The sequence below is a fragment of the Hemicordylus capensis genome, chromosome 1 (assembly GCF_027244095.1).
Source record: "Hemicordylus capensis ecotype Gifberg chromosome 1, rHemCap1.1.pri, whole genome shotgun sequence".
In the NCBI taxonomy this organism is placed as follows: Eukaryota; Metazoa; Chordata; class Lepidosauria; order Squamata; family Cordylidae; genus Hemicordylus; species Hemicordylus capensis.
Genome location: NC_069657.1, coordinates 175,784,461 through 175,808,356, shown reverse-complemented (window position 1 = coordinate 175,808,356; position 23,896 = coordinate 175,784,461). Strand labels below are relative to the sequence as shown.

The 23,896-nt window shown below is 41.7% G+C and overlaps 1 protein-coding gene across 9 annotated transcripts in view; it reads right to left on the bottom strand.

The window, feature by feature from the left end:
- Positions 1-23,896, bottom strand: part of ARHGAP15 (Rho GTPase activating protein 15) — a 609,462-nt gene that overhangs the window by 346,415 nt on the left and 239,151 nt on the right. The gene's annotated exons all lie outside the window — the stretch shown is intronic.

Genomic DNA, 23,896 nt, shown 5'->3' with positions numbered 1-23,896 from the left:
TGCCAGGGAGAATTGGTAAGTAAAAGGAAAGGAGGATGTGTGTTTTGGGGAGGCTGGAGGCTAATTGGGAGGTGCTTGGGGAGGGGTCAGTGTGGCTGGCATGAGAGAGCCCTGGCTAACTTTTCAAAGCTAGCACTGGGGTGTTGAAGGGCTTAGTTGTCTTTTGAGATGGTATTTTCAAAACTTCAATATTCTTCTTCAAACACAGAGAAGGTCATCAGCATTTCTGCATATTATAAGTAAAGTAAAGCGTGCTGTCAAGACAATTTCAACTCCTGGCGCCCACAGAGCCCTGTGGTTTTCTTTGGTAGAATACAGGTAGGGGTTATCATTGCCTCCTCTCACACAGTATGAGATTATGCCTTTCAGTATCTTCCTATATCGCTGCTGCCTGATATAGTACCAGTGGGGATTTGAACGGGCAGCCTTCCACTTTCTAGTCAAGCATTTCTCCGCTGCACCACTTAAGGTGACCTGCATATTATACCTTGGGTTGAATCTGGTTTCCACATACACTAAGTCTATTAGACCTAATATGGCCCTGTCTGTCATGAATGAACATTGCTACTAAGTGCAGTAGGTTTGTAGATGGGCAACAAGTTTAAAACTGACTTGTTAGTAGTGCACCCTAAAAATTAGATTGTAATTGGTACTTTTGTAGGTTGTAGGATATGGAGCTTGCAGAGGATATGGAGGTTTCAGAGAAGCTAAATGAGTTCTTTGCATCCGTATTCATGGCAGAGGATACTGAGCATACACCTGTTCCTGAACTAGGCTTTTGGGGGATGGAGGCTAAGGAACTGAGTCAGATAGAAGTGACAAGATATGATGTTCTAAACTGTCTGGAAAAATGGAAAACTAGCAAATTGCCAGGGCCAGATGGCGTCCATCGAAGAGTCCTCAAAGAATTCAAATGTGAAATTGCCAACCTCCTTGCTAAAATATATAACTTATCCCTGAAATCGGGCTCTGTATCAGAGGACTGGAAAGTAGCCAATGTAACACCGGTTTTTAAAAAGGGATCCAGGGGCGATCCAGGAAATTACAGGCCAGTTAGCTTAACGTCCGTTCCAGGCAAATTGATGGAAAGCATCCTCAAGGATAAAATTGTAAAGCACATAGAACAACAGGCCCTGCTGGGAGAAAACCAGCATGGGTTCTGCAAAGGAAAATCTTGCCTCACCAACCTTTTGGAGTTCTTTGAGAGTGTCAACAAGTGTGTGGATCAAGGTGATCCAATCAAAGACTCCTGAGAAAACAGCAGTCATGGGATAAGGGGACAAGTACATATGTGGATTGCTAATTGGTTGAAAGATAGGAAACAGAGGGTAGGTATAAATGGAGAGTTTTCACAATGGAGGGAAGTAAGAAGTGGGGTCCCCCAGGGATCTGTACTGGGACTAGTGCTTTTTAATTTATTCATAAATGATCTAGAAGTAGGGGTAAGCAGCGAGGTGTCAAAATTTGCAGATGACACCAAACTCTTTTGGGTAGTGAAATCCAAAACGGATTGTGAGGAGCTCCAAAAGGATCGCTTCAAACTGGGGGAGTGAGCAACAAAATAGCAAGTGTGCTTCAATGTTGGCAAGTGTAAAGTGATGCACATTGGGACGAAAACCCCCAACTTCAAGTATATGCTAATGAGATCTGAGCTGTTGGTGACTGACCAGGAGAGGGATCCTGGGGTTGTGGTGGACAGCTCGTTGAAAGTGTTGACTCAATGTACAGCGCTGTAAAAAAAAAGGCCAATTCTATGCTAGGGATCATTAGGAAGGGGATTGGAAATAAAACTGCTAATATTATCTTGCCCTTATACAAAACTATGGTGTGACCACACTTGGAGTACTGCGTACAATTCTGGTCACCACATCTAAAAAAGGACATTGTTGAACTGGAAAAGGTGCAGCAGAGAGCAACCAAGATCATCAGTGGCCTAGAGCAGCTTTCTTATGAGGCAAGGCTACAACACCTGGGGCTATTTAGTTTAGAAAAAGATGACTGAAGGACACATTATAGAGGTCTATAAAATCATACATGGTGTAGAGAAAGTGGATAGAAATAAATTCTTCTCCCTCTCACATGACACTCGAACCAGAGGTCATCTAATGAAACTGATTGCCAGGAAATTTAGGACCAACAAAAGGAAGTACTTTTTCACACAATGCATAATCAACTTATGGAATTCTCTGCCACAAGATGTGGTAACAGCCAACAAGCTGGATGGCTTTAAGAGGGGTTTAGATAACTTCATGGAGGAGATTTCTATAAACAGCTACTTGTCAGAGGGCTATAGGCCACCGCCAGCATCAAAGGCAGGATGCTTCTGAGTACCAGTTGCAGGGGAGTAACAGAAAGGCCTCAGCTCCTGCCTGTAGGCTTCCAGTGGCATCTGGTGGGCCACTGTGCGAAACAGGATGCTGGACGAGATGGGCCTTGGGCCTGATCCAGCAGGGCTGTTCTTATGTTGTTATGTTCTTACTTATAGAAGTTTCTGGGAGTTGGAAAGTATAATAGAAATAAATACATTAAATTATGTACTTAGATACATACATACTATTCCTTGGGTCCAAGGCAGGGACATATTAAAGGGCACAATATCCCCGTGCTGTTACAGATTCCACAAAATTATAGCAAAGCTTCAAAATGTCCTTGCCACTGGCCATATGTATCTCAAATATCCATGTCATGATGAGCAGACTGCATTTGCCAAAGTCCCACAAATGTTCTCCAAGTGTTGACAGGTTAAGTAGAAGGAGGTGAGACTTGCTTAATGTTCCAAAGGTGTACAGTCCATTGAAAGATGAAAGCTACTGAAATTGGGATGTTGCATCTTTGTCGTCATGTAACAATTTCAGATCAGGCCAAAAGAAATAAGTAAGTATCATGGAGCACCACATACTTAGCACCATCAATGCCTGCAACAATCAAATCCATTACTCCCAAATAACCCCACTAAAGTCACTGGGACTATTTCAGAAGAAGGTAATGGTGCATATGTATTTTCACTAAATATTTTTGTGTGTGCATGTGCCCGCACATTCCCAGAGTTCTCCCAGGAAAGAAAAGGAAAGATTTTACAGTATTGTAATATTGTACTGACTTTACAGTACTGTGTCGACTCCTGGCGACCACAGAGCCATGTGGTTTTCTTGGTAGTATACAGGAGGGGGTTTACCATTGTCTTCTCCTGCACAGTATGAGATGATGCACCTTCCTATATTGTTGCTGCCCGAAATAGGAATTTCCCATAGTTTTGGAAACACACCAGCGGAGATTCAAACCAACAGCCTCCTGCTCTCTAGGCAGGTTGCCTCCCCGCTGCAGCATTAGGTAGCCTCAGAATTCTCCCAACATGAGATTACTTATTCAACTCAATAAGTGATGAAAAATCTAAACCAGGGCTACTCAGCTTTGTCTCTCTTGCAGATGTTGGTCTACAACTCCCATCATTTCTGACTGTTGGCCACTGTAGCTGGGGATTCTAAAAGCTGTAGTCCAAAAACTGCTGGGGGGCTGCAGTTGAGTTCCCTGATGTAAATATATGGTCATTTTTACTTCTGATTTTTTAGTCTATTTTGCATGAGAAGAAGGCTAATGAGATCACCACATATCTGTGTGTCTCCATGTGATCCCTTCTAATAACTGTTGTGTTTACAGTCCAAAACAAATCAAATTCACAGCATCCTAAATTCACAGGGTCTAAAGAACTCCAACGTGGTATTTGTTGCGAATCCAACATCTTATTTCAAGATGGCAACCACTCAAAGCACAGAAGACAGCCCTTTGTGACTGCTTTAAATTGCCAATCTGGCCTGTTGTTTTAAGATGGTGGACACTCAAAGTATGGGCAACATCTCTTTGTAACTCATGTGCTGATAGTCAACAACAAATGAAGCTTGCTACACTTGAGATGGGTTCTAAAGGACACTGGTGGGAGTATTCTTTGCCAACTCACTATGATACTATTTAGAGTTGCTACATGAAGTTAACATATTAGTGCTCCCATCCTTAGCAAGCATATTCTGCAATAATTCTGTGTTATCTTGGATGTTCTTCTGGCTATTAGCCTTCCTTTTGTCTGTGCACGAAGCCAGGCAGGCCCTCTAATTGATGCCATATGCTCACTAGTGGAATGGCTTCTAGCATTTCCAGAATCTTCCCAGACAACTGAAATAGATTAGGTCATGGATGCAAAAACACACCTTGGGAGAGCAGAACCTGCCATCATGCAAGTCTCCAGTGATGATGCCAGAACATCATCACTACCTCTGTAAACTATGTGCAGTACTATCATTATGATTTCTGCCTTTTTCAGCCCCTCATCTCCCTTCCTTGCTGCACTAGGTTTGGCTTGGAGAGTAGATAAAGCCAGAACTACTCCTTCCTTTGGCTTGTAACAGAAGTGGCAGCCACTCCCCATCTGATAATAATGGCTAGATCAGCTCCTCTTACCACCAAACTGGTCCAGGGAGAATGACTCAACTTTCCTCTCATCTCTATCCCATAGTTCCTAAGGGAGGAAATGATGATACAAACTAGGAGATATGAACATATGTGAAAATTCAGAACTAGAAAAGAAGTATAGATTCTAACGAGAAAAGAAGTATAGATTCTTTCTCTCCATGACATGTACACACTATGTGTATATGTATATTTATAAGAGTAATGAAATGTGTATAAGTTTATGCATGTGCTTTCATGCAGGAACACATGCATGATGGAAAGAAAAGGCTATAGAATATAGTCATTATACAGTATACATGTGGCTTTCTGAGCATTCACAGTTGCGTACTTGGTTTCATGTTTTCGCAGCACCAGTGGTCATTTTTATCTGTGAATCTCCCTCTAAGCGTTACACTGGAACTCAAAAAAATATTTCTTTTTCAGTGATTGATCGTTGCAAAGAGGCTGTTGAAGAGTGTGTGAGAAAGTGAGTTTATACCATCCTTTAGAGGCCCTTGAAGAGTGCCTTCAGCACTATAACTTAAAAGGAAAGGGGAAATATTTTCGAGTAACTGTCTTACTTGATTCATTTCTTCTAGGCACCACTGAATATCTTCATATCCCCCCTTTTTGTTCCACAGCTTTATTCCCCCCACTTTTTTAGGTAGAAGTGAAATATCAGATAAAGACTAATATTTTTGCGCAGAGATGTTTTTCATATAGAGTAGGATTATTCCTTGTCACTGGCTAATGTCTGAAAATCTTTCCATCCTTTCTTTCAACTGTAGCTTATATAACAAGTTGACAATGCAGAAAAGTAAAATGCAAACTAAGGAGGCAGCAGCTAGTACCACCCTTGTTCTCATGGGACATTCCAAATTGCTAAAAGCTGTCAGCACTGCCTGCCGTATTAAGTGAGAGAAGCATGATGTTGTGTGTTGTTAAAACTAGTGCCACTGGGGCTACTCCTTAAAAAATAAAAATAAATCAACTTTAAAAACAAAACAAAACAAAAAACTAACAGCCTCCCCCTTCCCTGGAAGTCAAGCTTTAAAAATTGAGATTGTCAAAGGCAGACATCAAATGGCTATCCTGGATAATTTTCTCACAGCAGTTTGGAAAAGTACAGCTGAAGCTAATGCATGATTGTAAAGTCAGTTGAGATCCTTTGGAACACTTGGCAGATGGAGCTTGGAGCAACATGGTACATTTGTGGTGGTCTAGGCAAATGTAAGTGCCCAGACCTCTCCCTCTCACCATGGATTACACCACTTTAAAGTTTTTTGAAAGAACAAGGATTTTTTAAATGGTCACACCTAATCTTAACTTTCCATTTAACAGTCAGAGTTATTTTCTAGTCACAACACAGAACAGTGACTGTCTCTGTGTCCTACCTTGGAACTTGGCATCCAGTGTGATTCTTCCAGCCTTGCTTATTTGTGCTTACATTACTTTGCTTTACTTTAATGTTTGTGTGTAATGAATTTGAATATCACAATTTAATAAGTATTCCTAAAATCTGAGATAGCCACATTCAGAATTCTGAGGAGTCATTCTTTTCTACAGACAATAAAGGAAACAGGAAGCACATTAAATTGCAACACAGCCTCCCCTTGTGAGCACTCAGGATATAAAGTGGCCAGTGTATAGGAATTAGGTTTTCACTCTTATGGGGAAAATATGCAGTCAGGGCGGGGAAAGAGTATCATTGATGTGTGGGGTATTTCTTACAATTGATTGTATGTATGTATACAAATGAAGCACAGGGCTAGGGATATGCAAATTGATTTGACTTGAATCTAGCTGCTTCAAGTTATTTGAATTAGAATCAGCCTGATTCGAATTCAATCGATCCAGCCTGTTTGGGGGAGGGGGGAGCCTCCTTTCAGCCTTTTATTTTAAAGGAAGAGGCGCCAGGATGCCAGGAAATTACCTTTACTGTTCAGAGCCCACAGCAGGGAGAGGCGACCAGCAGCCAGCCAGCCAATGCTTTTAAAAACAAGAGGTGCAGTGGCACCTTTGAACAGCTCCTGAGAGTGGTAACTGCAGAGTTTTCAACAGCAAGGAAGCAGCAACCCATCCTGCCATCACTCCCCGTGGCCCGCCAGCTGGCCCACGCATGCTGGGCTAACACTTTAAATTGCACATGTGCGTCCGGGGTTCTTTTAGCCAGAACACTGTTCTTTGCACAAAAACACAGGTGTTCTAGTGGGAAAAAACCACCAGGATATCCTCTCAAATGGCCTCCATGTGCTTGCCCAGTGGTTTTTTTTTTTGTTTTTTTTTAATGATTTGTAATTACATTAAGTAATTACTGTACTGTGCTCCACGGGATCTCCTTGTGCCCAGAAATGCCCCCCCAACTGCAAAAAATTACAGGGGGGGACTTCCTTTCTTTACAGAACAACCACTAGCTGCCACTAAATGGCTCTATTTCTTTAAATGGTGGTGGTCATTTTCAGCCACCCCCCAACTCACAGATATACGAGTCTTAACCCTTTGTGTGCCATCCCCCCCCCCCGTGAATGCTGGGGTTGGGTGTCATTCACCCTACCGCAGAAACCGTGAAACCATGGATGATGGATCCAAGGATAACGAGGTTTGCCTGTATGGAAGATGGGTAGGGTGGCCTTCCATTTCAAAATCTTTGCCTAATTCAGGTCCTCATATAATTTTCCATATGTCCCATATTGCCTGTGGTCCAAACACCAGGTGTCATGCGATAATTAATCATTCTTGGTAGGATGAGTCAAAAAAGGGGTGCAACTGCAGCACAAAGAGTGAGAGAGTGTCGGTAAATCAATAGGTACTATGCTATTTAGTAATAGATTCACCACAGCCAAAAAACTATTCAAGTAGTACCAGATGTAGAAATAGAAACATTCAGGAAGCATATGATTGCTCAAACAGCTGTTAGTTCCATTAAGAATGCAAAATAAATCCATACTGGCAGTAAATAAGATTTATTTTCTCTCTCACAGTCAACAAGTGCTGAGATGCTTTAAAAAAAAAAACAAAAAAAAACTTCGTTGCCACATTTTATCCACTGTGATACATAGAATGGCCAACAGAAAAGACAACCCAAATCAGAGAAATTGGGATTAGTGTACAAAATGGTCAAAACATGAGAACAGGAAGCATGGGAGGTACAAGAAGAGAAATTGTAAGTGGAGACCACTCTGTTAAATATAATGTTGTTATGAGAAAATGTCAGCCATTACTCTTTCTAAAAGATGCTCATCCATACAAATTACAGTGTGGAAATGCTTCTTATTGGCTTATATAGGATAGGGGTTACAGTGATACAGCCACTTGCTTATGCTTGGATCAGTTTATAAGGTGTCAGTGCTTCATGTGCAGGTGAGGGGGGACTACATATTGGAATGTTCTCGTGTAAAAACAAACAAACAAAAACCCTCAGAAGTAGAAAACTAGCATTATAGGAGAAGTGTTTCACCTGCAGCCCAAAGTAGTACAATCCAGGAGGGATTTTAACATTTGATTGTGTTGGTTCTTAGTGATATTTCATTGGGTCAGAATTTAAAAATTGTCCTATTTAGCTAAATTCCTTCAGGACAATATAATATAATAGTATACACCACTGATCATTGCTTTTCTTTCCTCAGATACAGGGTACTTACATGACTATGGTTCAAAGCTTAATTGCTTAAAAACAGCATCTTCAAAAATGCAATGTCCCCATTTTATCATAAGAAAGCTAACTTGAAGTGCATGAAGGCACTCTATCTTCTGTTTCATGATGCACCCTACATATGGATATCCCAGCTGTATTGTCTTACTGCTTAAGCAACACCTAAGTGTCATAGCTCTGTGATGTTCGTTTCTAGGTCATGCCACTTTCTTTACGCATCATGAGTTATGTTTCAACATTTTTCTTCCAAGTTGAGCCAAGTCGTCAAACAAAATATGTCTGATGTACTACTGGCCTTGCTCATCTTTATTCTTGTTATGCTACAGTACCTTTAGCTATTTGGCCTGCTTTGATCTATTTGTATTTTATATTCTTTTCACTGGCTGGTTTGAGTTTGAAAAAGAAAGGTGGGCAAGACATATAATAAATACACATGTCATATTTTATAAAAGCTAAGAGCAATACTTTCCTCCATATTAAAACATGAGTTCTAAACACATTAATTTGGCAAGTATCCTTGGTAATTAAAAGGGGGGGAAATTAGGCTGATTCATGCCCTAATAACAATATGAACCTATTCACATAACACAAGTTTCTTGGGGTAACCTAGGCAGCTCGTATCATCTGTAGCACCGGGAGACCCCTGGCTGCTCCAGACCTGGGTAACCTAGCTTATGTACCCAGGCCTTTACCAAGGTAGAACAAACCTCCAGTTCATTTTACCTCAATAGGTGATCAAGGTGCATGATCGTCTCGGGTAGCTGGGTTCCTGACTGGTCTGCTGCCGCAGAGCAGAGCAGCTGCAACACTGAGAGCAGACACTCTGATGCTTACACATTGCATGCTGGGCTCCTGGAGAACCCAGCGCAAATTTCCCCCCTCCTACCAGCCCTCTTCACTCACCGCCCCATGCTCATGTGGGTGTGTGAGCAACAACACACCTGCCTCCCCAAAAGCCCTCCCCTAGCCCTGGTAAACCTGGCGAGGATTTTATGTGACTGATCCAAACATTTTCCTGGGTGAATCTCCCTACAGGTAAATGTTATTCACAAAGCAGATTATCTTCAGAGTCTCCAGCAAAACACACAATTTCTTTTCTCCAACTTAACTCAACAGTTCAGACATAAGTCTTGTTTACACTCTGGCTAGGAGCATAAAAAGATAACATATCCATGATAGATATTACAGACTATGTTACTATGGAATTACCAATAGTCCTGTTCACACATTAAGTGTCCACATAAGCAGTCCTTACTGTTCCTGAGTTCGTGATCACACAGATCAATGTAATAGATGAACTGGCTGGTCAAGCATACAGTTAGAAGCAAGTTCCATTATTACTGTAGTATTTTTTTTCTAGTTGTTCACATATATGGAAACTATAATGCTAATCACATTGCTAAAGGTTTGTGATCTACCTGAGCATGTAGCTGGGGAAGACTAGAATTACTACTATTGAGAAACATGCATTATATGTAGGGATGTGCCGAAATGTGCAGGGGCAGTTGGGAGACGCCCTGCTTGTGAGGTATGGACTACTCTCCTCTGCTTTAAAGGGGCTGTGTAAGCCTTTATTTTTAAAGGGATGTGCCCATGATTCGGATGCCGAATCGCATTTCGAGTACATCCCTAATTATGTGAATTAGCTGATAGTTCCTAAGTAAAAGCATTCAGGCATACAATGTACAATAAATAATTTCTTCTTTGGTTTTTGCATAGCTTATCTTTATTTTCAGTTGAATGTCAGATGGTTTACCATCTTTAATTAGCTGAAATAGCACAGCTGGTTACAATGACCTTAATGGTTTCCAACCAACCCAGTGAGGATATTGCAGATTATCAGAATGACCAACAGAAAGTTCCATTTTAGAGTGAATGGTTGCCCTTGTGTTAAACAGAAATGGTTCTTCATTTGCTACCGCCTTTGCCTTATGCTGTCCTAGCTCTGAGCATAGCCGGAGTACTCCATTCTGGAAGACAGAGCACTGGAGATCCATGGGAACACCTGTCAGAGGAGTACTGAAAACAACCTCCTGTTGGAGAACATAGCCCTGCCAAACAACTTACAGAAGCAATTCTCACGATTGCCAAGGGTGGGCTGAGAGGGAGGGTGTGGGGAGGAGGCTGCTTTTAACCTACCTTCCCTTCAGATGACCAAACCGACCTGGGGAGCTCTGCTCCATGCAGCTCTGTGAGGCACGGAGCAGGGCAGAGGTATCCATGCTTGAACTTGTTTTTCCGGCCTTCAGATATCCCACAACGCAACATGTAACACGTGCATTGCATTGGGGATTCCCCATCAGATGGTTCTCTACACGCCCGACTGTGTCTCGTTGGGCTGAACTCACACAATACCCGTAGCCGGAATATCAGACACACAATACTTGGTAGCCAGGGTAAGGGTGCAAGCACACCCTTAGCCTCAGCTAACAGCTGGGTTCTTTAAGAGGGTTGGGTGAGCGGGAAGCGGAGGGATCCACAAGGATACCACTGCTTATCATGATCAGCTTAACCCTGGCTGGGCTGCCTCAGGCTGGGTTAGTCTGGTCGTGAGAACAGCTTCACAGAGTTATTTCTTTCATGAAGCAAGCCAATGCATTCACCTCAGATTGGCAAATTACTGGGGTTCCAGCAGGATGGCAAGATAGTGCTGCTGCTGTCATCAGAGCAATTCTTTGGCTGATTCTTGCAAGCACTGCAAGGATCAGAGGAAGAAGAGAAAAGGCTTCCCTCACACTCCTTGCAAAGCTTGCAGGTAGCATGGAGAGGTAAGTGGAGGCTGCTAGAAACCTACCTCCCTCCCTGCCCCCCACCACTTTCAAAGCTTACAAGGGTCAGTTTTTAAAGAAGGCTGGCTTCCTTAACATGGGTCAAGGCAGCCTTTGGTGCCTTGCTTCAAGTGCTGCAATACCTTGGCCCACCCCAACAACACAGTGCTATCTAGCTTCAGGAAACTCTGGTGTGCCCTTGACTCTTTTATTTGCTGCTCCAGCTGTTATACCTGCCTAGGCTGTCTGGCCGTGCCCACCGGGAGGACAGGAATGGTACCTCTTAAGTTACAAAAAGCAACAGAGAGTCTTGCACCAGATTTGCTGGTGTTAAGACTAATAAACAGCATCGGATAAATGCACAACCTTTATTATTAGTTACCTCAAGACTAAAAAGATTTCCCATTCTTTTTCACATATATGTGTGCAGAATATTCCTCCAAATGGTTAAGTCTTAAGTTCTTGCATACGCATAGATGAGATGAATTTATCACATTCATTCCCTTTGTATGCATGTTGAACTGTAAAACATTAAATAATATATATGGGATGAACACCAACTCTGAGTGGCATGGAAACCCTGGAGATTGGTGAATAATATATAAAACCATTTCTTCTTTGTTAGTACCACATGTCCTGGTTTGTTGAGACTTGTACTTCCATATCACTTTTAGGAATTCACTTTGTCAATCAAACTTAAAAATTTGGTCTCAACTTTCCCTTCCCTGTTTCCCTTCACTCCAGTCAGTCAAATTACAACTTCCAAGAACAAATGCAAAGCTTCTTCTTCCACTGGCAATCAAATTCTGGCAATTTAAATGAGCAGTAAGCAAGCATTATCATAACACAAGCTCAGCATGATGTTTACATCTATTTTAAAAAGTGCAGATACATAAACAGAGCCTTTTGCACTTAATGTCAAAACATGCCTGCCACGAGGATAGAAGAAGCTCAAGTCCCACAGCCTTCTACCAGTCCCTTCTAGGCCATTGTTTGGGACCACCTATTTAAATAGAATTTAACCATATGCGCTGGATTGCAGGGTCCTGAGAGTTTATTTGGAGATATGGCCCAACCTTATTCAGTTAAAAGGCTCAATCCGGAAGATGTGAAATAATAATTTAAAAGCCTTTGAACATGTTGATCATACCATTCCTTTCTTCAGGTAACCAAAGACAAGCCACCTACTCCACATTTACGATTAAGACAAGGACTTCCAGAGTCATGGCTGGCTTTCAGGTTACTATCAGCAAACGGGCCTTCTACCTGGGTAGGCACTGGAGACAGTTATTCTCCCATCACCTATGGGAGGCTATGGGCATAGACATCACAGGAATTATTTATTATTATTATTATTATTATTATTATTATTATTATTATTAAGCTATTATTATTAATAATAGCTATTGCTATTGCTATTACATTTATATCCCGCTCTTCTTCCAAGGAGCCCAGAGCGGTGTACTACATACTTGAGTTTCTCTTTCACAACAACCTTGTGAAGTAGGTTAGGCTGAGAGAGAAGTGACTGGCCCAGAGTCACCCAGCTAGTTTTATGGCTGAATGGGGATTTGAACTCGGGTCTCCCCGGTCCTAGTCCAGCACTCTGACCACTACACCACGCTGGCTGCGTGTGACGTATGTGGTGCGCGGGCGTACGGCGGCAACAGGCGCACGTGCGCCACAACGGATACATGCGTACTCGTATACACTGGACTTCCGGGCAACGACGGGGGCAGGGGCGGCAGGGAGGAACGCTGCCGCCCCCAAAACATTGATCTTAAATGCAGCGCCGGAGGGGGAAGAGCGGCGGGAGGGGTAAGTTCTACCCCCCGCCCTTAAAGGTAGACCCCCCCGCAGTGCCAGACCGCTGGACTGGTCCGGTTCCGAACCGGTTTGGAGGCCTCTAACATGGCCTCCGAACCGGTTCGTGCACATCCCTACTGGAGGGGAGGTGAAAAGCCACCTCACGGCTAGAGGGGTCTCCCCAATATGCCCTGCATGATCGCACAGGGCATACTGGAGCTTCCGGGGGCCGTGTGGCCCCCCGAGCTCCCCAGCCCCTGCTGGCTCCGTCACGAAGCCAGCAATCATGTGGGCGGCCGATTCGGCCGCCCAGGGCTCCTGCCGCGATCATCTGCGGGGGAGCGGGCTTGCAATAACGGCAAAAGCGGGTTTCACTGATCGTGAGACCTGCCTCTATATGTGAGCACTGTCTACTATAAGATATAACCCAAAGGCAATGGGGCTACAGTTCAGTGGTAGAGCATCTGCTATGCATGTAGAAGGTCCCAGGTTCAGTCCTTGACACTCCAGGAAGCTTTTCACACAGGGCTTTTGAAGCCCTTTAACTTGTATCTCCTCCGGAATGGAGGGGGTATGTTCACATATTGGCTAGATTTACCCAAAGTCCCTATGAGCTATCAAGGAGCAGTTCACACACAATTCGGGGTTTTCACCGTGCATTAGAATGTAGCCCAATTTATATCCAGGGTTTAAAAACCCATTGTTTGAGTCAGTTTTTTTGGACAACTTCGAATTTGCAGTAAAGCCTCCCATAAACTTGTGGTAAAACCTGCTGTGCATAAAAGCCCCTGGTAAGACTGGGAAAGACTCCTGCCTGAAACCTTGGAGAACCACTGCCAGTCAGTGTAGACCAGGGATTCTCAATGATGGGTCCCCAGATGTTATTGGACTTCAACTCCCATAATCCCCAGCCCCAGTGGCTTTTGGTTGGGGATTATGGGAGTTGGTCCAATAACATCTGGGGACCCAACGTTGAGAATCCCTGATGTAGACAATAGTGTCCTAGATGGATCAATGGTCTGGCTCAGTATAAGGCAGCTTCCTATGTTCCTAGGCTAAATTAGTGTTTTGATTAAAGAATAAGCAGACAAATTATAACTTAAACTGGTAAACCAAGAAAAGTGCAAATTAATTCATATATTAGTTCTAACCAACATCCCAGTCCTGTCCTGTCACCCCTTTCACAGGAGACAAAAATGGGGATGATATTTCACTAGTTTAGACTTGGTTGAATTGTTCAGAGTTGGGAGCAGCTTACTATAACCCCCCATGTTCCACACACATAATTTTGCAGCTCTGAGGGCAACAGCAGCAGTTGAAGCACTGTTGCTTTTCACAGTGGCCAGCTCCATTTTTTCCTCTCCTAGGAATGCTCTGGGGAATGACACTATGTCACAGCATAACATCATTCCAGTTTCTCCAGGAGGAGAGGAATCAGCTGCTTCAAAGGGTTTAGTATTGTATGTGAAAAGCAAAAGACAGATTGGATACTGTAAGCTGCCTCCACCTCCACCCCAACTCTCCAGCATTTCAAAATTTGCCGAAAGGGCCAAAAAGTGGGGAGGAAGCAGAAATAAGAGAAATAAAGTATTGTACCATGTTCTCCAGGGCTCCAGCTGTCCAGCAATGCCCCCACCCCTACCCCCACTGCTCCAATTTTCCACAAAAAATTGCAGGGGAGATCTTTTTAAAGAAAGAGCCACAAAATAGCTCCATGGTGCAAAATGGTGGCTGGAAATGATACCGGAAGTCATGTCCCAGGAACTGCTGATAGGCAGACAGGCAAATTTAGACTACTTTTTAGAACTGCAGATTTTGGATGTATACAGCCCGACCATTGATACACAAAACCGTGGGTGCAGAGATTGTGGATAATAAGGGCCACCAATGTCAAGTCGATAATGTCAGGTTCCTGCCACTGCTCAATATTTTCCCAATATCCATAAAAAATAATTGAAGTTGGGCGGAGAATATTGGGTGAATATCAGGTGATAATAGGAACTGGTTTTCTCCACCCAACATGGCAGGTTTGAATGACAGAAAATGAACCAAACTTGTGGCTTGTGGCCTCCAGTTCCCTATAGGGGTGTGCACAAAACTGAAAAACCCAGTTCAGTTCAAGTAGAACTGGACCCAAACCGAACCGGATCCAGTCTAGTATTGTGCACACTAGAGCCGGGTATGATATGGCTCAAGTCCCGATCAGTTTGGGCCTGGCTTGTAGGGATGTGCACGGAACCACGGAGGCGTGGTCCGGCACTGGGGGGCATGTAACTTTAAGGAGGGATAGTACTTACCCCCCCCCCCGCCGCTCTTCCCCCTCTGGTGCTGGTGCGTTTTAAAATCTTCCTGGGGCGGCAGAGTTCCTCCCTGCTGCCCCTGCCCCTGTCGTTGTCATCCAAAGCCTTCAAAGGAGTAAAGCTAGTGGCGCGCATGCGCCCTGCGTGCGCGCCAGCGGCAGCGTGCGCGCCATGCAGGGCGCATGCGCGTCGCTAACTTTACTCCTTTGAAGGCTTTGGATGACAACGACAGGGGCAGGGGCGGCAGGGAGGAACTCTGCCGCCCCAGGAAGATTTTAAAACGCACCAGCGCCGGAGGGGGAAGAGCGGTGGGGGGGGAGTACTACCACCCCCCCTTAAAGTTACATGCCCCCGCCCTCCCAAACGTCCGGACCTCCGAACCGGTCCGGCGGTCTTTTACATTGTGCCCGGACCAAACCATGCACACTCCTACTGGCTTGTGGTGGTGGGGAGAGGGAATGAAATGTATTATTTTAAAAAAAAATTGCAGACTTACCGTCACTGCAGGTCTTCAGGGGATGTTGTCATGGCCGTGGGGTGGAGGTCTCTCCTCTTTTGAGGTCTCTCCTCCCACTGCTGGTCTCCCCCCAATCTCAAACTACCCATTTCGGGCTGTTTTTGGCCTATTGTGCACTGGTGGAGTCATACTGCCGCATGGGCAGGAGCCTCCAAAACAGCCACCACCAGCACATAGAGGCCCAGTATGGGCTGAAAATGACCCCAGATGGGCAGTTTGAGAGCAGGGGGAGGTTGGTGATGGAGGGAATACCTCAGGAGACTGCAGTGTCAATGGCAGCACCCCCTGAAGTCCCATAATAGAGCCAGAGTGGTGTAGTGATTAGAGTGCTGGACTAGGAACGGGGAGACCTGAGTTCAAATCCCCATTCAGCCATGAAACTAGCTGGGTGACTCTGGGTCAGTCACATCTCATCCTAACCTACTTCACAGGGTTTTGTGAAAGAGAAACGCAAGTATGTAGTACACTTCTCTGGGCTCCTTGGAGGAAGAGGGATATAAATGTAAAAATAAAATAAAATAAAATAAAATAAAATAAAATAAAATAAAATAAAATAATAATAATAATTTGCGGGGGGGACCCGGACTGGCCCCGGACTGCCCTGATGGGTTTGGCTCGACCTCGAGCCGAGCCGGGCCAGTTCGAGTGTAAGCCAGCTCGACCTCAAGATGGATTATACATCCCTAGCTCCCTCCTACTTACTTGCAGTGGGTCATACGAAACTCCCCACCCCCATATATGGCACTTGGAAGATGCTGGAAATAGCTTCCAAGTAGATCCTTGGAAGGTAGGAGCTCTCCTAGATTATTGGAGCTGCTCATCTTATATGTCTCCTTGTTTCCATTTGTACTTCCATGTGTACTGTATTTTCTGGTAGAAATGTAGCACTGGTGTAAACAGCAAACTGAGGGGGGGATTTTTTCCAAAAAAACATCAGAAACCCCGCATCACCATAAACGCCGCAGATAAAACAATTAAATATGACCCAAAGGGTTTATACAACTCTGTTGCTTCGAGGTCCTCTTGGCCATGTGGAGCTTCTCATCACCTTAAAATGGACTCTTCAACCCCCCTTGTTCCCCTTCCACCCCTCCTTCTCTATTGCCCATGGTGCCATCTTAAAATGGACTGCTGAGTCCACCTTAAAATGGACTGCTGAGCCCAGCCTCACTGAAGTGTCGTCGTTGCGCCCCACTGTCCACCTCAGTGGCCACCACCTCCTCTTACTCGGCGGCCTCCTTCACCTCCATTTGCATGTAAATGCTGCTTCAGTGTAAATGCCGCAGGTGCCAATCGTTCAAGTTAACAAGAGTCTGAGTTGGGACCCCAATAATGAAACAAAGCATACTTTCAACATTCTGGTGAACACTTGCATGAATCATTATTCTTGCTAATGAAAAATAGTGTATAGAAATAGAGTGAAAATACAGTGATGTCCTTGAATGTTAATTCCCATGGCTTGTATGTTTGCATTTGGATTTCTATATTGGATTTCTATATTGAATGATCCACACTTATGAGATTCTGCTTTACAGATTTTAGTTTACAATGGAAAAAGAAGACGAGGCAATGTTTCCTCCTTTGTACATATTTAAATACCAATCCTCTTCACATTTACTTGAAAAAATGCTGCGCTGATTTCAAAAGAACTTAGCAATGCTATAGAACTGCACTAAAGCAATAGCTATTACTATTTCTCTCTCTCAATAATCAAATACATATCCTATTTTAGGTGGTTTATAAGGGTTTCCCCCTATTTTATAACAACTCCTATAGGGCAACAACAAAATGAAATATTAGAATTGGCTTAAAGCTACCTCTATTCATGATGAGCAAGGATCAGAACCCAAATCCACCTGGTACTTCAATATTCTATACATGACACCACAGTAGCTCATGAAAAGTTGAAGACTAGTCTAATTACCAGTAAGTATCAAAGTATAGGCCTTGGGCCTTTCTAACAATGATATAGCCGGTGATTACCTTTTATAACTCTATGAGCCTTAAGAGATGCCACACAAACACACTGGGGGGTGGGGAGAGTAAGAGAAGGAATGCTGCCCTCTCCTGTTTCTTAAAATTGTATTGAGGATAAAGTGGGGGAACCCATATAAGCATTTCCGGAGTGGTATTAGCAATCCTGCATAGCATAGAAGATAGCCACCAGTGCACATGCATTCTCCATTGCCAAAAAGAGCTGAGTGGGTTCCAGAAATGAAGGAAACAGCTTTGCCCCCATGCCAGCACTCAAATATCATCCTCTGATATGACAACTTGTAGGACTGGACTGCGAATGTTTGGCTGGATGCCATATCTATTTCTACCATGCTCATCTATAGATCGTGCATATATAAAAAGATGTGCATATGTGCATATATATGTGCATATAGAGAGAGAGAGAGTATGTATGTGTGTGTGTATGTGTATGTATATGTGTGTGTGTGTGTATACACACACACACACACACACACATACACATACACATATATTTTTATATATATATATAAAATATATGTTCAATACAGATGCACATAATCTACACACATAAGATAAACACAAACATACGTATGTACACTCCATAAATGTATAAATATACACACATAAATATATGCATATGCATACAAACAAACATACACATCACATTTAAGTTAATACACAATCACAATATTGCTGTAACTTTGTGTGTATGCCATCCTTTTATAGCAAATCTACTTGCTTTAAACAGATGGTCTTATCGTTTCCCCCCTTTATTGTAGCTGATTAGGATTTGGCTTCCCCTACAGTATTTTTTGAGATTATATATGTTATAGAGGTATAATGTCTAGGTTGGTAACCAAGCAGAGATATTTAAGAAAAGAAAGACAGGGAGAAAGAGAAGTCATGCTGTGAATATTATATGCTATTATTTTCCTGCATATGAACATGGTACTTATTAGTATATATTATATACCTTGTAACACATATACCACTAAGACTAATATTCACTCAGTGTGAAATTAATTAAATGATTAATTAATTTAATCATAATCACACCATGAACTAAAATTCTACCTAGATACAATAGCCTCTAATATCCTGGTATATGTTTTAAAAGCTATTTTTCTTCTTTTTAAGAAACACACTATGATGCTATTACTAGCAATTAAAGTGCATTTTATTCTATATAAGCTTTGTTTCTTCTCACCCCTTTCTACAATTTAGTATATTTAACATGCCTTTAATTATTGGGTTTGATTATTTTTGAAGATTTTTTTTTAAATGTAGATGGCACACACACATTTTCAATCATGTCTTAATTACTTTTAAAAATGCTGCACTGGCTAAGGGACAAGACAGATAACTTGTTAAGCATTTGAAATTTCTGAGCTGTTTTCTCAGTTCTGGCAGTCAATACCCAAGTCCAGATTGTAACCTCCTTTCTGTCTCCAAAGCCTGCCTTGGCTGCGTGTCCAGTGAGGGATTATGGATTTAGCAAGGAAGGTAAGTGTGACTGCAAGCATTGGCTCGCCATCTGCTCCCCAGCAGAGCTTGGGCCAACCTGCGTAGCCTGCAGCAAGACCAGGGCACTGTTCTCAATCCAGCCCTTTCCAACCTGGCTCAAGAAACACATCACATTCAGTCAGATGATTAGGTCTAAGTAGTCCATATGTAACAGAATATTTTTCCTAAATACCAAAATGAAAACAAAATGAATGCCATTTCCCCCCACTTTCCTTGCTCAATACATCAAGTTTTACACAAATAAATACTCTCTTAAGGTTTATGCAAATTATAGAAAAATAAAACTATGCATTATTTAGCAGTTCTTCTATTTCAAGATCTAACAGACTTTATTCACAGCATGTTTTTCCCTAGTTTATGTTGGCCTTCTTTTTTTATTCTATTTTTTAATTCATCTCTTTAAATTATTCCTTTTTAAATCATTATCTTATGTGTCTTCATAGATTTCATGCATTAATCTATTATTAATATATATTTTTTGCTATATGCAACTTAATCTTAAATTGTTTAAATGTTTTTTAAGTGTAAACACTTATACAGGGATGGGTTTTAGAAATTCTCTGCACTTTAACACTATGGAGTATTTCTGTTTGTAGCTGATGACCTTGTTGAAAAAACTCCTTCTCAAATATGTCTTTTTCTATTGCAGCTACTTAAGAGAAAATAATCAGACACCATATGTGAAAGTCACCAGAAGGGGATTTTAAAAAAAGAAATCTAGGGTGGTTTTTTTTTTTTAAATGCTGTATTTAAAATGATGTATTATACCTTGAAACCTTTTGGTTAAAAAATTAGATTAATACAAGTTCTCCTTATTTATTCAATTTGCCTTATGTCAATCCAGGTCAAGATTTTTGTTTTCTTCCTTAAATAGGAAGGTTGCTGAAATTAGCCTCTGTTACTTTATTGCTTCCCACAGCCCAGTACTGAACATGAAAATAAGTTGAACAAATAGCTTGTCCTTTTTACTTAAACTGTTGTCTGCTCAATTTCAGAATGCACATCGAAAACAATCCAAAGCTGCATAACCCATAATACAGTATATTAAATTACGACATTGGTCAGTAATGGAAACTTATTCCCAGATATGAATTATTTACAGTCCATTTAAGTAATCCATATTCAGGTGTGGCAATGAAAAAAAAAAAGGGCAACATAAATCTTTAATGCTGACCGGTTGAGAGAGCAGAGATGAGTATTACAGACATTTTAAAGCGGGTGGGGGGGACGGACGGATTGATATACCCTGTTCAGTGGCTTACTGCACCAGCGTGCTAATAAATTGACGGATGGCATGTCAGGGTATGGGTTGAAATCCTAGCATTTCTAACTAGGGTGGGATCTAATATCATTGTACCAAAATAAGGAGTTTCTTGATCCTGATGCCACAGGACACAGTCTGTGACTCATCGAGTATACTCTCTAGATGTTTGGCATGTTTAATATAACAGACAAAGTTACATATATTTTTAACCCTATAACTACACCAAATAATTTCCAAGGCCACCTTTCCCACCCTGAACATAGTAATGCAGAGGAATCTCATAAGCTGTTCTTTGTATGAATGGCATAGTGGCAGGTCAGCCTATGTTATCGGCAACATAAAAGCTGCTTGATTATCTCAATCACATTTTCAGATGAGCAGCTCATTCACAACACAACTTGGAGATGAAAAATACAAATGATGGGGAGGAAAGGCCAGTATTGTGTTGCTGTTGTTGTTCCCTTTCCAATAGCCATGTATGCTGTAAGCTCCTTCAAAGTAGGTGGCAAGATCTCTGCATTAGGAGCTGCTGAACTCCCTTTTGTTTCCAGTTACCTATATTAATTCATCTTATAAAGATCATTGCTCTAGAACTAAATTTTGCATACATTAGACAGCAGAATTAGCATTGTACTGTGAACACCATTCCAAGCTAACTTCTCTCCAAGCAACCATTAAAGGTCATGTTTTGACGACTGAGTGGCATGTCGGCACCTTGGTTCCCTAGAGATGCATTCCCCAGGTACATGCAAAAGGTTATTAAATTACCTTCCAAGCAACACTATCTCTTCGGATGAAAATAATTACAGGCTTTTAGAGGCATCAGAATGCTTTTCCTCTCCCCCCTCCTTGTTTTTTAAATAAGATGAAGATGCAGTACCTAATGACCATTTTTGTGTGTGAGTCATAGAGCCTGTCAGCAGTGACAGGACAAATGAGCATAATGGCATAGCTTAAAGGCGAAAGGTTCATTTTAAATAGTGACAAATAATATTTAAATGGCATTGTTGGAGACCCATCATGCTTGTAAAATGTAGTTTGTATCTCTTCTTCATCCTTTAAATTCATCACTGTCAAATGGTATTAGCTGTTAACATGCAACATCAGGTGCAGATATAATTTTTAACTATTAAACGTTGCCATAACCAAACAACAATGCATCTTGATTGTTCCAACGCATTGTGGTGCAATAAATAAGGTATTTTTATAATTCACAATTCACTCTGCTGAGCTGTGTTTTTTGCTATATGGTGAAGGTCTTTGCAAAACGAGATGAGGGGGAGGGAAAGAGACAGAAAGTGTGATACCTCGAATGGATTTCTTGTCGTTAACATGCTAAAATGGAAATGACTTTCTTTGTAGACTAATGTAATTCACAGGTTTGAAGTACCATAGGCAAGATTATCAGATATTGTAATTTGGACAAAACAGTCATGGGCAAATGAATACAGTGGCACATATACAAAATAAACTTCAATTAACAGGGATTGTCATTAAACTTGCTCATAAAACACTCACACACTCGACAGAAAAATGTAGACTTGAAAGTGCTTTGTGGTAAATGTGCAAAAGAATTCACTAGCATGAAGGCAACTATAACCACACAAAAAAGTTAATAAAAAAAACCAGTCTCTACCTGCTTTTACAAAATCAACAACAAATGAATATGAAGTCATCCTGTGGGAAGTAATAAAATAAAGTGCTTAGAATTTCAGAATTTTATAAAGAATCTCATAATTCTTGCATAATTCTGCACAGTTTCATCACATTTATGGCTCTTTTATTTTCAGATGACTTAAGCCAAAAAATCGAGACAGTTTAGTGCACCTACAAGTTGTTAAAAGTTATAGCCAATTTTCTGGAAAAATTATGCCAGCTAAAAACACCACATTAAATATTTACCCTGTTGGATGTTAAAAAACGCTTACAATGAAAAATGTTTTACATATTGACTATTCAAAATGGCCTTCACTTTGAAATTGTGAAATGGAAGGGATTGCAGATGTACAAGAATAAATATAAAAACAAATGAGTTGACTTGAAGTGTTGCCGGCTTTCATAAACATGCTACTGCAATAACATGTGACATTAATATTTAATTACAAAAGCACTGCTGCAAAATCTTTGAAATTAATGTTTTGCAAAATTAACATTCCGCGCACAGAAGCAAAGTCGTTCCAGGCGCGACTGTGATTAACAATGCCATTCACTTTACATATTATATTAATATATTATTCAAGCTAAGAATTAACACCTCCTAATTTAAATAAGGTGCTACATATCATGATGAGCTAAAATGCTTTGCTTAAAATGGCCCATCTGATTTTAAGCAATCTGTGTTTATCATTTAATATTTGTTACCGAATACTCTTGTGTTTTTTAAAAGGCCCCTTTGTACTTTCATTTTTCAAAATGAAGAGATTTCATTAAACTGGTGACTTCCAGTTCTTGAATTAGTATACCACTTGAGCCATCTCGTTTACATGCTAGTACCTCAACTGCCTCATCTCACTATTCTATTTAGGTTACTCTCCTAATGACTCTGGGTACAATTCTGCTTAAATTTAAACCAACAGCAGAACTCCAATGCAACCATTGTTTGCTGGTATGATTTCTAAGTGACTGCTAAGAAGACTTCCTGCAACTTCTGAGACAGTTGTTCCATTACAGGAAGCAACTATAATTTTGTTCTTCAGTGTGAATTCTTTCTTAAAGAGTAATTGGCCAGATCTCTTTCTAGAATTTGAGTAGCACTGTGCTGAATCTTATTCTTTTTCTGGGTGATAAATAGGGTTCTCAGGGTGCGCAAATATTTCCCCTTCCCCCCCAAATTCACCTTTATTCAAGCCAATTCATCACTGATGCTGCTAATGGGTTTTCCTTCAAATTATGGCATCCTCTTCTGTCTTGACACATTGTTGAACCCAGAGCATACGGGATAATGTAATAGTGATGATGTCACAGTGCTAGTTATCTAACTTAGGTTTGAGTATGTGATGATGTGACTAACAAACTAACTGGTAGTGAAGGCAATCCTTCCTGCACCTGTGACATGAGTGATCCAAGCCAATTAAGAGCCAAGCAGTGAATGGGGTGATGTCATAACACCAACTGAGGTTTGGCTATGAGATTGTCATTGAGACAAAGACAACTGATAATGAAGCCTCTGGAATCAGTCACATGGTTGACCCTGACCACAGAATCACCAGTTGCCCTCACACTGCATAGATAATAAACACTTAAAGCTCCTTTTGATTTAATATTTCTATGGCAAAAAGAAGGCTGAGTATCAATGCTGCAGAAAATGTTTACAAAAAGTACCCCTCCTTTCAGTTTCCTCAAGTCTGTCTAAAGGTTTGAACACCTCTACTTCCAAACATGGCTAGCCCTAGGATAAATAGCACCCTGGGTGATTAGTACTTTTAGTGCCCCTTCCCATGATTAATTTATCTGTGTTGTGAATTTATGTGGCTTTGGCAGGATTGCAGAGTAGTACAACAGGCCCGAGTACTGTTCCCAGACTGACCCAGAAAAGCCCATGAAAAGAGCCCAGAGCTACCTCCCAATAACCCCATGCTTTGCTACCAGTGTCCTTCTGCTTCTGTTTTGGGGTTCCGTCAAAGTATCACAGACCTGCTTCTTCAG